At 40.8% G+C, this 15,687-nt stretch overlaps 1 protein-coding gene across 1 annotated transcript in view; it reads right to left on the bottom strand.

Annotated features, from left to right (window-relative positions):
- LOC135539648 (ubiquitin-associated protein 1-like) overlaps positions 1–11,481 on the bottom strand; it is a 39,221-nt gene extending 27,740 nt beyond the window's left edge. Inside the window, exon 1 of the mRNA XM_064965665.1 lies at positions 11,324–11,481. The gene's annotated coding sequence lies outside the window, so the exon portion shown is untranslated. The remainder of the gene's footprint in view (positions 1–11,323) is intronic.
- Between the last annotated feature and the right edge of the window lie 4,206 nt (positions 11,482–15,687).

Raw genomic sequence — 15,687 nt, 5'->3', positions numbered from 1 at the left:
CGCTTGGAGTTATCCAAAAAGGCACCTAAAGGACTCAGACCATGAGAAATAAGATTCTCTGGTCTGATGAAACCAAGATTGAACTCTTTGATCTGGAGGAAACCTAGCACCAACCCTATGATAAAGCATTGTGGCAGCATCATGCTGTGGGGAGGTTTTTCAGCGGCAGGGACTGGGAGACTAGTCAGGATCGAGGTGAAGATGAAGGGAGCAAAGTACAGAGAGATCCTTGATGAAACCCTGCTCCAGAGCGCTCAGGACCACAGACTGAGGCAAAGGTTCACCTTCCAACAGGACAACAACTCTAAGCACACAGCAAAAACAACGCAGGAGTGGCTTTGGGACATGTCTCTGAATGTCCTTGAGTGGCCCAGCCAGAGCCATGACTTGAACCCGAATGAAATTGTAGCATCATACCCATGAAGACTCGAGGCTGTAATCGCTGCCAAAGGTTCTTCAACAAAGTACTGAGTAAGGGGTCTGAATACTTATGTAAATGTGATCCATTGAAAAAAAACATGCAAACATTTCTAATAACCTGTTTTTGCTTGTCATTATGGGGTATTGTGTGTAGATGGGGGAGGGACAAATTAATCTGATTTAGAATAAGGCTGTACAGTGGTTCGCCCTTTTAATGCTGCAGTGTACTGCAGCGCAGCTTGCATGGTGCCGCAGAATTCTATGGCAGGTTATTTAAGTGTGAACCACTGGTACCATTAATGCTAGTTAGACGACCGGAGGGCATCTATGAGAAGCATTTTATAGCCTTCAATAGTGGCTGTACTAGAGAATTTAAAACATTTTTTGTAAGAACATAGTATACGGGACTGATTAAGAAATGTTGCTGAATTAATTTGATTAATATTATGGTGTTTTGATTCCAAGAAAAATTAAAAGCCCTCTGTTTACGTTAGGATGGAACGGAAAATATGGAGCTGTACAACGTGACAGTCGGGAGTAGACTGCAGTACTTGTCTATTTAGCTAAAGAATCCCTGTGTCGTGTGGGCATGCGGGAGACCGGGGGTCAATTCCCCAACGGTGAAGGAGTCGGCTGTCCTTAAAAATAAGAATTTGTTCTTAGCTGACCTGCCTAGTTAAATCAAGTTTACACTAAGAGCATAACATTTCTACACCCTAATTGAAGTCTAACCAATACCCAAACGGAGAACAGTGAAAATAAAATTCTCATTGACTTATCAAGACCAGTCGCCATGCTTGTCTCAAAGCAGCACGAAACCGTGCTAAAATAGTTGTAGGCTATTGCTTCAAATACACTGCTCAAATAAATAAAGGGAACACTAAAATAACACATCCTAGATCTGAATGAATGAAATATTCTTATTAAATACTTTTTCCTTTACATAGTTGAATGTGCTGACAACAAAATCACAAATTTATCAACCCATGGAGGTCTGGATTTGGAGTCACACTCAAAATTAAAGTGGAAAACCACACTACAGGCTGATCCAACTTTGATGTAATGTCCTTAAAACAAGTCAAAATGAGGCTCAGTAGTGTGTGTGGCCTCCACGTGCCTGTATGACCTCCCTACAACGCCTGGGCATGCTCCTGATGAGGTGGCGGATGGTCTCCTGAGGGATCTCCTCCCAGACCTGGACTAAAGCATCCGCCAACTCCTGGACAGTCTGTGGTGCAACGTGGCGTTGGTGGATGGAGCGAGACATGATGTCCCAGATGTGCTCAATTGGATCCAGGTCTGGGGAACGGGCGGGCCAGTCCATAGCATCAATGCCTTCCTCTTGCAGGAACTGCTGACACACTCCAGCCACATGAGGTCTAGCATTAGGAGGAACCCAGGGCCAACCGCACCAGCATATGGTCTCACACCAGCGTAGGATCTCATCTCGGTACCGAATGGCAGTCAGGCTACCTCTGGCGAGCACATGGAGGGCTGTGCGGCCTCCCAAAGAAATGCCACCCCACACCATGACTGACCCACCGCCTAACCGATCATGCTGGAGGATGTTGCAGGCAGCAGAACGTTCTCCACGGCATCTCCAGACTCTGTCACGTCTGTCACATGTGCTCAGTGTGAACCTGCTTTCATGTGTGTAGAGCACAGGGTGCCAGTGGCGAATTTGCCAATCTTGGTGTTCTCTGGCAAATGCCAAACCTCCTGCACGGTGTTGGGCTGTAAGCACAACTCCCACCTGTGGACGTCGGGCCCTCATACCACCCTCATGGAGTCTGTTTCTGACCGTTTGAGCAGACACATGCACATTTGTGGCCTGCTGGAGGTCATTTTGCAGGGCTCTGGCAGTGCTCCTCCTACTCCTCCTTGCACAAAGGCGGAGGTAGCGGTCCTGCTGCTGGGTTGTTGCCCTCCTACGGCCTCCTCCACGTCTCCTGATGTACTGGCCTGTCTCCTGGTAGCGCCTCCATGCTCTGGACACTACGCTGACAGACACAGCAAACCTTCTTGCCACAGCTCGCATTGATGTGCCATCCTGGATGAGCTGCACGACCTGAGCCACTTGTGTGGGTTGTAGACTCCGTCTCATGCTACCACTAGAGTGAAAGCACCGCCAGCATTCAAAAGTGACCAAAACATCAGCCAGGAAGCATAGGAACTGAGAAGTGGTCTGTGGTCACCACCTGCAGAACCACTCCTTTATTGGGGGTGTCTCGCTAATTGCCTATAATTTCCACCTGTTATCTATTCCATTTGCACAACATGTGAAATTTATTGTCAATCAGTGTTGCTTCCTAAGTGGACAGTTTGATTTAACAGAAGTGTGATTGACTTGGAGTTACATTGTGTTGTTTAAGTGTTCCCTTTATTTTTTTTGAGCAATGTAGTATTGCTTCTAACTTCAATATGCTCTTTAAATAAATATAACCTACACCACTTAACAGCACATTACTCAACACTAGTGAGACTCATGTCGCCTACGGTAGGCCTACAGTATATCGAAAAATACGACGTGATTTGCCGCCATCAATTACATAGAATATTGGAGAATTCTAAATTAAAACCAAAAGCCACTTCATGGGTCTCCCGGTTTTGGCCAGCACAGGTATAGAACCTGCACCTGTTTGTACTGTGGGAGCCCCCATCCACAAAGTATCAAAAATACAGAGTGTTGTTGTTAAAGGTATATTGTCCTTCTAATAGGCCATAATGGGCTATTATAATACTGTACATGGTGTCCAGGTCAGGATACCCAAAACATTAAAGAATGTTGGTACTTATTTTTGATACAAAGCCATGAATGAGCGAGTCACAGCTTTATGTAGGTGCCGGCTTAATGACGTTGCCATCAACTTGATTATATATGATGTTATTTTGTTTTCAAAAATACGGAAGTGAAGGATTGTAATCTGAATAAAAGGCCAAAATAATAATTTGTAAAGGCCAATACATTTATTTCTGTTTTAAGAAGGAGATAAAAGCTGGGCCAATTGTGCGCCACGCTATGGGACTCCCAATCACGGTCCGATGTGATACATAATACTTGTTGTATTATTTGTTTTGGTCTTTTCTGGTGGACTGAAATTGCAACCAATCACGGCCGGTTGTGATAGAAATACATTTGACAATAAGTTGGCTGAGTTAGAATTCTCCCCCTACCCTCCTTCTAGGCAAGTCTACGCTGTACAACGTGACCGGTCGGGAGTGGCCTACAGTACTACAGCAAGAGCAAAATAATCCTAACAAAATAAAATTATAAAAACCTTAGTGTAATAGCCCTTTAGGTAAGTAATACTGAAGTCGTGCACAATTATCAGTTTCTATTTAGGTTTATGTCGCCCATTCATTGTCAGTTAGTGACACAGTAGGACCCAAAAAGCATAAGTGCTCTAACTCACCCTTGCACTGGTCTGGAGGAATGAAGTGGTGATGCAGCGTACCGTACTAAACGCAGGGTACAGTACTAAGCCCGCAGCATAATCGCAGAAGTTTTAGTGGAGCAACCACTGCATATACAGTTGAAGTCGAAGTTTGCATACATACAGGTTGGAGTCATTAAAACCCGTTTTAGAACCACTCCGCAAATTTCTTGTTAACAAACTAGTTTTGGCAAGTCGGTTAGGACATCTACTTTGTCAGAAGTTCACATACGCTGAGTTGACTGTGCCTTTAAACAGCTTGGAAAATTCCAGAAAATGATGTCATGGCTTTAGAAGCTTCTGATAGGCTAATTGACAATTACAGTCAATTGAAGGTGTACCTGTGGATGTATTTCAAGACCTACCTTCAAACTTAGTGGCTCTTTGCTTGACATCATGGGAAAATCAAAATAAATCAGCCAAGACCCCGGGAAAAAAATTGTAGACCTCCACAAGTCTGGTTCATCCTTGGGATCAATTTCCAAACACCTGAAGGTACCACGTTTATCTGTACAAACAATAGTACGCAAGAATAAAAACCATGGGACCACACAGCCGTCATTTCGCTCAGGAAAGAGAGACGTTCTGTCTACCAGAGATGATTGCAAATCAATCCCAGAACAACAGCAAAGGACCTTGTGAAGATGCTGGAGGAAACAGGTACAAAAGTATCTCAATCCACAGTAAAAACGAGTCCTATATCGACATAACCTGAAAGTCCGCTCAGCAAGGAAGAAGCCATTGCTCCAAAACCGCCATAAAAAGCCAGACTATGGTTTGCAACTGCGCATGGGGACAAGATCACACTTTTGGAGAAATGTCCTCTGGTCTGATGAAACAAAAATAGAACTGTTTGGCCGTAATGACCATCATTATATTTGGAGGAAAAAGGGAGAGAGGCTTGCAAGCTGAAGAACACCATCCCAACCGTGAAGCACAGGGGTGGCAGCATCATGTTGTGGGGGTGCTTTGCTGCAAGAGGGATTGGTGCACTTCACAAACTAGATGGCATCATGAGGCAGGAACATTATGTGGATATATTGAAGCAACATCAGTCAGGAAATTAAAGCTTGGTCGCAAATGGGTCTTCCAAATGGACAATGACCCCAAGCATACTTCCAAAGTTGAGGCAAAATGGCAACCAAGTCAAACTATTGAAGTGGCCATCACTAAGCACTGACCTCAATCCTGTAGAACATTTGTGGGCAGAAGTGAAAAAGCATGTGCGAGCCTACAAACCCGACTCAGTTACACCAGCTCTGTCAGGAGGAATGAGCCAAAACTCACCCAACTTATTGTGGGAAGCTTGTGGAAGGCTACCCAAAATGTTTGACCCAAACAAGATGTTTTCTGAAGGAAATTGGAACTTTCACAAAGATGCAACTGAGCAGGAAACATCTCAATGAGAACTGCACATTTCAAGCCCAAATCCACATTTTAAAAAAGTAGGAGTGGTGAGCAATGAGGCTTTGTTTCATCTGACAGAACTCCCCTTAGGACATTAGTGCTCCTTTGACATCCTGGGGAATAGTCTAGTATTTCAGTCCCCAAGAAAATTGGTTGAAATCAGTGAAGAAATGGGTTTTCCATTTATATCTGCATGACAAGAGCATAACAAGGACAGTGCGCTACTGAAGAACCAAATCTGCCATAGTAATTGCAAATTCCTCTTTCTGTTCGAGGTTCTTTTTCTGTGAAAATTTGTTTTGATTTGCATTTGAAGTCACAAACTGGTAAATTGGTTATTCTGCCGCACGCCACGCCACAATCCCTGGCATTATAAATAGAGGCGTGTGTGTTAAGTGTTCAGATTTGATTGGAGTTTGCGTTGGGTGCTGCTTCGGCTGTATCCTAAGTAGGCTATAGCATTACAGAAGTCAACGTGTAATTGATACTGGGATATAAAACAGAAACAACTGCTCCAATGAATGCTTCTGCCACATACCGAGGTAAAATAAGGTTTTATATCAGACGTTCAATAGAAATTTGCCGTTAACCTATTTAAAACGTTGAAAATGTTAATTCCTCTGATTACTATGAAGGATCTTTCACAAGCAAATGCTTTTGTTAGGGACCGGGCAGATTGTTCTTTTTGACTGGGATGAAAGTGCAATCACAATGAGGGCCCTTGTGTGTCTCAGTGATGAGGTTAATTCTACCAATTCATTTTTTTATTTAAAAAAAAAAAAATATGTGCCTTTTAACTGCAAGATCTTTTTGAATGATTGATGTAACAATCTCAAATGTTTTTGAAAAAGTCTGGCCCACTTTTACAACCAAGTTTTGACTTGATAGAAATAATCAAATCATAACAATATGGCTAAGATAGTAAATCATTGAACGTTAATGGATTGAATGGACCTGTTACACGAAAACGAGACCATATGTACTTGAAAAGGCTAAAGACTGGATGATGCGTTTATACAAGAAACACAACTAACAGGGGCAGAACAATAAAGTTAGAGGGAATGGGTTGACCAGGTATTTGCCTCTTCATATAAAACAAAGACACAGGGAGTAGCTGTGTTGATTAATAAGAATTTACCCTTCTGTGTAACGAAAACAATTATTGAGCCACTGGGACGTTAAGTAGTGGTCCATGGAAGAATGTATTCTGAATCTTGGACCTTGCTTAATGTATATGCACCTAATTATGATGAGGAATATATCTAGAATAAAAATGATGATCAAGGTAGTGGAATTTCAGGGAACACTTAGTTTGGGGCGACTTAGATTTTTGTCTGGATCTGATTCTGGATAGCTCTTCAACTAAAGCAACCTTATTGACTAAGTCAGCCAAATGTATTATCATTTATGAAAGACTTCCATTTGAAAGGCACATGGAGACAGCTCCACTCCCAAGATAGAGATTACTCATTCTACTCCTGCCCGCATAACCCAGATGTATTATTTTCTCCTATCAACACAGGTAACCCATAGAGTTGTGGAAACTTAGCATTTATCCAGTACTCTCTCAGATCAAACAGAAAGTGTGAGAGGAGCATGGATTCCAAATGGAGTTCAAGGGACCTATAGATGCCGCCGAAACCCAAGTCTTTTGAAGTAGGCAGAATTTTGTCAAATTATCAAAGACCAAATAAAGTTTGTCCATCCTCTCCCTCTAGTTTTGTAATCTGGGATAAATTAAAGGCCTTTCTTAGGGGTCAACTCATTTCCTATACCAAAAGGTGAAAAAGAAAATGCACTGCTGAATTAGAGAATGAAATCATTTTACTACAGAAATAACACCAAAAATCGGACTCTGAAGAAACATACCGGTCATGGAGAATAAAGTATATAATACCTGAAGTACTTACAAAACTGAAAAGGCTATTCTTAGAACTAGGCAAATATATTATGAATTGGGGGAGAAAACACAAAGTCTTGGCCTGGCATAGGTCTGGGTGATATGGCCAAAATATCATATTTTGGTATTTTTCCAAATTTGATGGTATGTTTTTGATAATTAAAAGTTCTAAAATTGCTTTAGGAGTGTGTGACCCTAGGGTGGCACCACATATATTAAAAAGGATTTCAATGGGTCTTTCTCCATTTGGATTGTTTTATACTGTTCAATTCAAGCCAGCTAACTAGCGATTAGCATTAGTGGCCAACACAATTTAGCTTAACTTCCTAAGAAAATACAAACTAGCTGTTTGCAGATGTAAGAAACACAAACTAATACTCTAATTATAGAACACATGTGGATTTATATTAAGATCAAAGTAGAAACATTGTTGTCATCAACATTGTTGTATGTGCTGCATGTACCATGCAGACTGAACAAAAGTGTCTCGTGGTCAAGCAACAACAAATGCGCTCCTTGAGTGACGGGGTGGGACTAGGTCTGTGTGGAAAGCAGAGTAAACTATAAAAACGGACGTTATACACAGTGTATCACATTTAACAAATCAAACATTAAAATACAGTTATAGAAGGTAAAGTAAAAACCAAAGCGGTCCATGCATAAATACCGGTATATAGTAAAATATGGTATACCGCCCAGCCCTAGCCTGGCAGAAAAAAGCTGAGGAGAATTTGAGAACCATCAACACAGAACAGTCAAGTGTTTCACAACCCGGAAAAGATGATTCATTAATTTAAACAATACTATTCTAAATGATACACTTCTGATAGAACGGAACCAGCAATGATAGCCACATTTCTGTCTACTATTGAACTACCTCACACAGGAAGAGAAAGCAATTTCCTCTCTACAATCTGGCAAATCACCAGGAGACGATCCTTTTCCACTGTCATTATAACAATTATACTACAAAAAAAATAAAGATCCTCCGACAATGCTCTTCCTTTAGGCCGATCTCGCTCCTCAATGTGGACTATAAATCCATTTCTAAGGCGATGGCTAGTAGATTAGGACAATGTTTGCCAAACCTGATTAACAACGATCAAACGGGCTTCATACAGAAAAGATCCTCCACCAATAATTTGCATGGGTTATTCAACGTGATTCACATGGCCAGTGGAAGGAGCGATCATAGTATAGCAGTATCGCTAGATGCTGAAAGGGCATTTGATAGGCCGGAGTGGCCATACCTGTTCAATGTCCCTTGCTAAATTGAACTTTGGTCCTTCATTTGTCAACTGGGTGAACACTTTATACAATAAACCGCAAGCCAAGATCACCACTAATGGCATGATGTCAGCCATATTCCCACTCTTTATAGGTAGACAGGGCTGTTCACTTTCTCCACTCCTTTTCGTGCTAGCCATAGAACCCCTGGCGGAGGCCATAGTGGACCCTGGCATAAAGGGCTTTCAGGTGGGCCAGATAACGCACAAGATCTCATTGTTCGCAGACAACATTATTTTGTTCCTCTCGGACCCGACCCCTCAAGACTTCAGATGCTTTTGGGCACATAAAGCTCTATATCGGGTTACAAAGTTAACATGGACAAAAGTGAAATGCTTCCACTGACTAGCTTTGACAACAGCATCTGCGAACCAACAAGTCCCTTCAGATGTTCGCCACAGGAGTTCAAATATCTAGGAATCATAGTTGATAAAGACAGTGTACAAGCTTAAATACTCAGTCTTGGTTCAGAAGGTGGTGGATGACTTGAATAGGTGGCTAGATCTGTGTCTCACATTATTTGCGAGAATTAGCTGTACTAAGATGAACGTTCTGAGTAAGATTATGTACCTATTTGAATCTTTACCCATATCTCTACCTAATAGTTTCTTTATGTCCCTTAACAAGACCATAAGACAATTTGTGTGGAACAGTAAAACTCCAAGGGTGAGTCTGGACAAATTAACATGGGATTATGGTCTAGGAGGTCTCTGGCTACCAAATTTTACGATGTATTACTGGGCAGCACACAGATTCATTTCATTCTCAATTGAAACTGAACCAGCCCCTTTGTGGACTCAGATGGAAATGTATGCTCTTAATGATGTCAGGAGTAATACTATATTAACAAAAACAAGCAATCCCTGTACCGTCCACTTTAGTAAGATCTTGGTATGAAATTCATAAACACACCTGTGGCAAAACAGACTCCTGGATTGAACAACTACTCCATGATATCCATGACTCAGATTTATATCCAGAGTGTACTCATAGTTAATGCAAGAATGCCCAAACCCAGATGTATATAAGTCAAGACAGCGAGGGGAATCCAATTTGAATACTACAATTGATGAGGGGCTATGTGTCGGACCTATGTCAAGATAGTGTGTCAGCGACCATCAAATCTAGATAGACTTATACATTACAACTTCCTCCACCAACTCTGACACCTCAGATGTTACATAGATATAAAGTGTGAAACAAATCAAAATATATGCTATATTCATCAAAGAAGCCACCCTTTGCCTTGACAGCTTTGCACACTTCAACCAGCAACATGATGTGTCATTTCATAGTTTTGATGTCTTCACTACTTTTCTACAATGTAGAAAATAGTAAAAAATAAAAGGAATGAGTCAACTTGACAGGTACTGTATATATTAGTATATTATTAGTATGAGTATTAGTATAATTAACCACATCACTGAGAGGGCCTGTATAGTGATTGCACTTTCACCCCAGTCAAAAAAACCTAACCAAGAAATCTGCCAGTCCCTAACAAAAACATTTGATTGTGAAAGATCCTTTGTAGTGATCAGAAAGTAATGGAAATTGTTGTCAACGTTTACATAGGCTACCGGCAAATGTCTGTTATAAAACCTACTTTACCTCTGTCTGCCACATACCTTCCTAATAGTTTGAGCTTCCATCCCCTTGACAACAAATAGTAGACTTAAAAATGTACTTTTTGCAGCAGGAGGCTACTATGAACGAAAATAGGCCCCCAGAGAGGACAGTAATGCGTTACACTCAGCAAAATAGCTGGAGCCTATATCTTGAGGTTTAAGGGCCTGTGGCTATTGGCTACTGAGAAGTTTTTCAATATTGACAAGGCAATGGATTGGATGGGTTGAGTAAAAACCTGGCACGCACATACGCAGAAATCAACACACAAAGTTTAGTAAGTGAGAGGAGCAAGACTAATTGCATAACCCACACCACTGTTCAGCAAGCCCAGACCCATCGCCTTTATTATACGGTTACATAAGGCGGCCCCCAGGTAGATTGTCATGAGAGGACTCATTGGCGTACAATGGCGTGAGATCTTGCTCGATCAGCCAGAATATTCTATCTATAAACAGTCAATGCAATGTCCACCACAGCAACATAGCTTAGTGTAGTGTAGTTTACTCAAACCCTAAACAACAAAAACATCTGAAAATTTGAAGTACATAGCTAACTGTGTTAGCTCATCGGGGAAACATTTAACGAGTCATAACGTTACTTGCTTGACTCGCCACCTGCATCAGAGGTTATCAAGAGTATCTACAACTTTAAGGTGACAGTTAGGTAATTCATTATAGACATCTGCAGTGTAAAGTTAGCAAGCTAGTAGAAAACGTAGATATGATGTAGGCTACAGTGCAGTAAGGGCTAACCCGCTAGCCACTTTGACAGCTAGCTTGCTCGCTCCGCCTGGCCTGGTTAGCTACTGGTAGCGTTATCTAGTTTTGAATGAGTGATTCAACGTAATGCGACCAAGGCAAGAGAGACCTGGCGGGTATGTTTGGAAAACAATTAAATTGACGAGTAGATTAACATAGAGGACGACATATAGTTAGTTAGCAAGTCGGGATGTTAACAGTTTCATGACCAGTTAACATTAGCTGGCAAACGAGTAACGACGTTAAATGGATGACATGAAATAACCAAGCTAACGCGCAGGCCTTAACGTTACTTAGTTAGCTATGTGCCATTCTTTTGGCTAAGTACATAACTAGGTTACGAATACAATCAGACATACATAACATCAAATGTCCACATCTTAGCTAAATAGTTAGCTACTTAACTAGCTGGCCTGCTGCTGACTCGTTCACTCCCTCTGCCACCGCCCCTGAAAGAAAACTGACATAACATCTTCCACGAGTCCTCTTACCAGTATCTGCTCCGTCTTGCGTCTCCAAAAACGTATTTACACCCCCCGGCAAAAAAACAATGTTTTTAAACTTTCTCTAGACAGAAGTACGTTTTTATTGGAATCGAAATCTCTTTCCTGCCTCATCGTTGGACGCCATCTTGATTTGTCAGCCTTCCTATGGCTCCTGTTTGATGTCACATTTTCACATCATGACGACACAGCCGAAGATAAATATTACTGCGTTCAAACCTACTTGGAACTCGGAAATCCGAGTTTTCAAAACAACTGGGAACTCCGACTGGGAAAAATCGATGTGAACGGTCATCCAACTCGGAATTCCAACTCGGGAACTTGGGCCTAATTCAAGGGCTTCGTTTTTCCGACATGAAGATCACTGACATCATGATTTACCGAGACCGAGAGACTGAAAAACAGCTTCTATCTCAAGACCATCAGACTGTTAAACAGCAACCACTAACATTGAGTGGCTGCTGCCAACACACTGACTCAACTCCAGCCACTTTAATAATGGGAATTGATGGGAAATGATGTAAAATATATCACTAGCCACTTTAAACAATGCTACCTAATATAATGTTTACATACCCTACATTATTCATCTCATATGTATACGTATATTCTGTACTCTATATCATCTACTGCATCCTTATGTAATACATGTATCACTAGCCACTTTGACTATGCCACTTTGTTTACATACTCATCTCATATGTATATACTGTACTCGATACCATCTACTGTATCTTGCCTATGCTGCTCTGTACCATCACTCATTCATATATCTTTATGTATATATTCTTTATCCCCTTACACTGTGTATAAGAAATTAGTTTTGGAATTGTTAGTTAGATTACTTGTTGGTTATTACTGCATTGTCTGAACTAGAAGCACAAGCATTTCGCTACACTCGCATTAACATCTGCTAACCATGTGTATGTGACCAATAAAATTTGATTTGATTTGACCTCGTATTTTCTGAGTTCCCAGTTGTTCTGAACGCGGCATATAGTGCTTTCGGGACAACTGGGAGCTCGAGGATAATCATTTTGGACAAATCATGAAGTCGGTGATAATTCGGATGGAAAGTCGGAGCTCTTGAAAGATGCCAGAGTTTCCGACTTGAAATTCCTAGTTGAATGACTGTTCACACCGATTTTTTTCCCAGTCTGAACTCTTTTTTTCCCGAGTTTCCAGTGGTCTTGAACGTTGTGTTGCTTCCATGCTGTGTTGTCATATGTTGCTGCCATGCTATGTTGTTGTCTAAAATCTCTCTTTATGTACTGTTGTGTTGTTTCTCTTGCCATGATATGTGTTTTGTACTATATTTTTATTTAATTAATTTGTATTTTTAATCCCAGCACCGGTGACCACATGAGGCCTTTTGCCTTTTGGTAGGCCGTCATTGTAAATAAGAATTTGTTCTTAACTGACTTGCATGGTTAAATAAAGGTTAAATAAAATAACTAAAATAACAACAACAGAAAACCCACTGAACTCGGAAGTAGGAGATTTGCCCTGCAATACTGAAGATGAAATTATAAGTAATTTATTATTTGAATGTATTTGTAATGAGATCTTTTTTTAGATCAACTGATGCTAGGGTTCGGCTTGATGGTAAAAATGTTAGACTTTTGTTTGATGATAAGGATGTAGATCAGAACAAAGTATATACACTATGTATACAAAAGTACCGCTTCAAATGACTGAATTCGGCTATTTGTATAAAATTGAGCATACAGCCATGCAATCTCCATAGACAAACATTGGCAGTAGACTGGCCTTACTGAAGAGCTCAGTGACTTTCGACGTGATACTGTCATAGGATGACACCTTTCCAACAACTCAGTTCGTCAAATTTCTGCCCTGCTCGAGCTGCCCTGGTCAAGTGTAAGTACTGTTATTGTGAAGTGGAAACGTCTAGGAGCAACACAGGCTCAGCCGTGAAGTGGTAGGCCACACAAGCTCACAGAATGGGACCCCAGAGTGCTGAAAAATCGTCAGCACAAAAACTGTTCGTCAGGAGCTTCATGAAATGGTTTTCCATGGCCGAGCAGCCGCACTCAAGCATAAGATCACCATGTGCAATGCCAAGCATTGGCTGGAGTGTTGTAAAGCTCGCCGCCATTGGACTCTGGGGTAGTGGAAACACGTTCTCTGGAATGATGAATCACGCTCCACCATCTGACAGTCCAACGGACAAATATGGAGAACGCTACGTGCCCCAATGTATAATGTCTAGTAGTAACGCTTCAGCATACAACTACATTCTCAACAATTCTGTACATCCAACTTTGTGGCAACAGGGGAAGGGGAAGGCCCTTTCCTGTTTCAGCATGACAATGCCACAGTGCACAAAGCAAGGTACATACAGAAATGGTCTGTCTAGATCGGTGTGGAATAACTTGACTGGCATGCACAGAGCCCTGACCTCAACCCCATCAAACACCTTTGGTATGAATTGGAACACTTGACTGCAAGACAAGTCTAAACGCCCAACATCAGTGCCCGACCTCGCTAATGCACTTGTGGCTGAATGGAAGCAAGTCCCAGCTGCAACGTTCCAATATCTAGTTAAAAGCCTTCCCAGTAGAGTGGAGGCTGTTATAGCAGCAAAGGGGGGAACAACTCTATATTAATGCCCATGATTTAGAAAGGAAATGTTCGACGAGCAGATGTCCATATACTTTTGGTCATGTAGTGTATAATGAATCTCTTCATTATGTAAGGTAAATATTACATACATACATAAATGCAAGTAGGCAAAATATTTTTAATTGGTCTTGAATTTGATCTGAAAATGCTGCAAAGTCTGAAAAACAGTAAAGCAAAGCAAACCCTGTATTTTTGTTAAAATGTGTATACCTCTGTGTATACCTTTTGTCTCTGTTATTTGGTATTCTGTTTTGTAAGATATGTTTCTATATTGTGTTATATAATATTTGTTGTTGATAAAAATGTAAAATTTAATTTAAAAAAGGATGGCATGCAATTTTATTCATAGTATTCTCTCTGATAAAAATGATAAAACATTAAATTGAATTGCACTTAATAGTTGGGCATGTTTATTTTCTAAAATATAATAAAAAGTGGGAAATGCTATACTTTTGGATTACACAAACATCTGTTGTGTGTCTGCACCAGCCAGAACTGTTTCGGTTGTTCTCATTGCTATTGTAGTTATTTCTGTGTTCATTAAATAAATATGGACACATACGACGCTGCACCTTGGTCCTCTCCTTCCAACAGCCATTACAGGAGGTGTGCAAACAGTGTGCAAAGCTGTCATCAAGGGAAATTGTGGCTACTTTGAAGAATCTCAAATATATTTTTTATTTGTTTAACACTTTTGGTTACTACATGATTCCATATGTGTTAGTTCATATTTTTGATCTCTTCACTATTATTCTACAATGTAGAAACTAGTAAAAATCAAGAAAAACTCTGGAATGAGTGGGTGTGTCCAAACTTTTGACTGGTACTGTATATACTGCAATTCAGCTTTTAGATGAAATATTCTCTTCTCAGGTAGGCTATTGATAATTTATGAAGCAATATGAGAAATACAAGCAATAAGCATGAGGATTTAAAGACAGACACAAATAAATATCCGAGACACACGAAAGCAGCGCAAGTTATGTTGAATTCACCAATGGAAGCCATCAGGCTGTAATTTCATAAAGTAGATGACTTAACTGTTGTCTCATTTATACTAGCGTGTGTGTCCTATTGTACTTTAATAGTAATTTATAACCATGTGTGAATCCTTTATCTTTGAACTATTTGACAACTAAGATTACATTTTCTGTAGGCTACAGCAATAACCTGTTGGAACCGAATCTTGGCAAGGAAATGTTTTAGCCTACAACACGTTTAAACTTTCAGTCTTGTAGAAGAGTCCTCATGTGAAGGTGTGTGTCTGGGATGAGGTGTGTGGAAATACACTGTGGTTTGACGTGCAGCCCGTTGGCAGTGCTTGCTGTGACTTGTAGTGCAGTGCATGGCAGGCGGTATGGAAGCGGGCCTAAATTAATTGACAACTCAAATCATTGCCCTGGCCAGATTGAAATGTGTCATAGGCCAGATTCGGCCCGTGGAGCTTGTGTTTAATACGTGTTCTAGAGTGACTCTAACTTGTTTTGTTATTGCTTTAATGGTATGAATTGTATATGGGTTTGTCCTTGTCTCCCTAGGCAGAAGGGCTTCCTCACACATTAATTGCCCTAGGTCTGTGATTTCCCGAGACTAGGGTATAGAGACTAATTACCATTGAAGGTTTTATACCCATCATCTGGGTGCCAATTCACCATATTTTGTTGTCACTATTGAAAATCCATAGTCTATCAACTCTATCTGTAAATTAT

Source organism: Oncorhynchus masou, chromosome 5 (genome assembly GCF_036934945.1).
Source record: "Oncorhynchus masou masou isolate Uvic2021 chromosome 5, UVic_Omas_1.1, whole genome shotgun sequence".
NCBI classification, from domain to species: Eukaryota; Metazoa; Chordata; class Actinopteri; order Salmoniformes; family Salmonidae; genus Oncorhynchus; species Oncorhynchus masou.
Note: the sequence above shows the minus strand (reverse complement) of the source record. Positions and strands in the feature narration are given on the sequence as shown.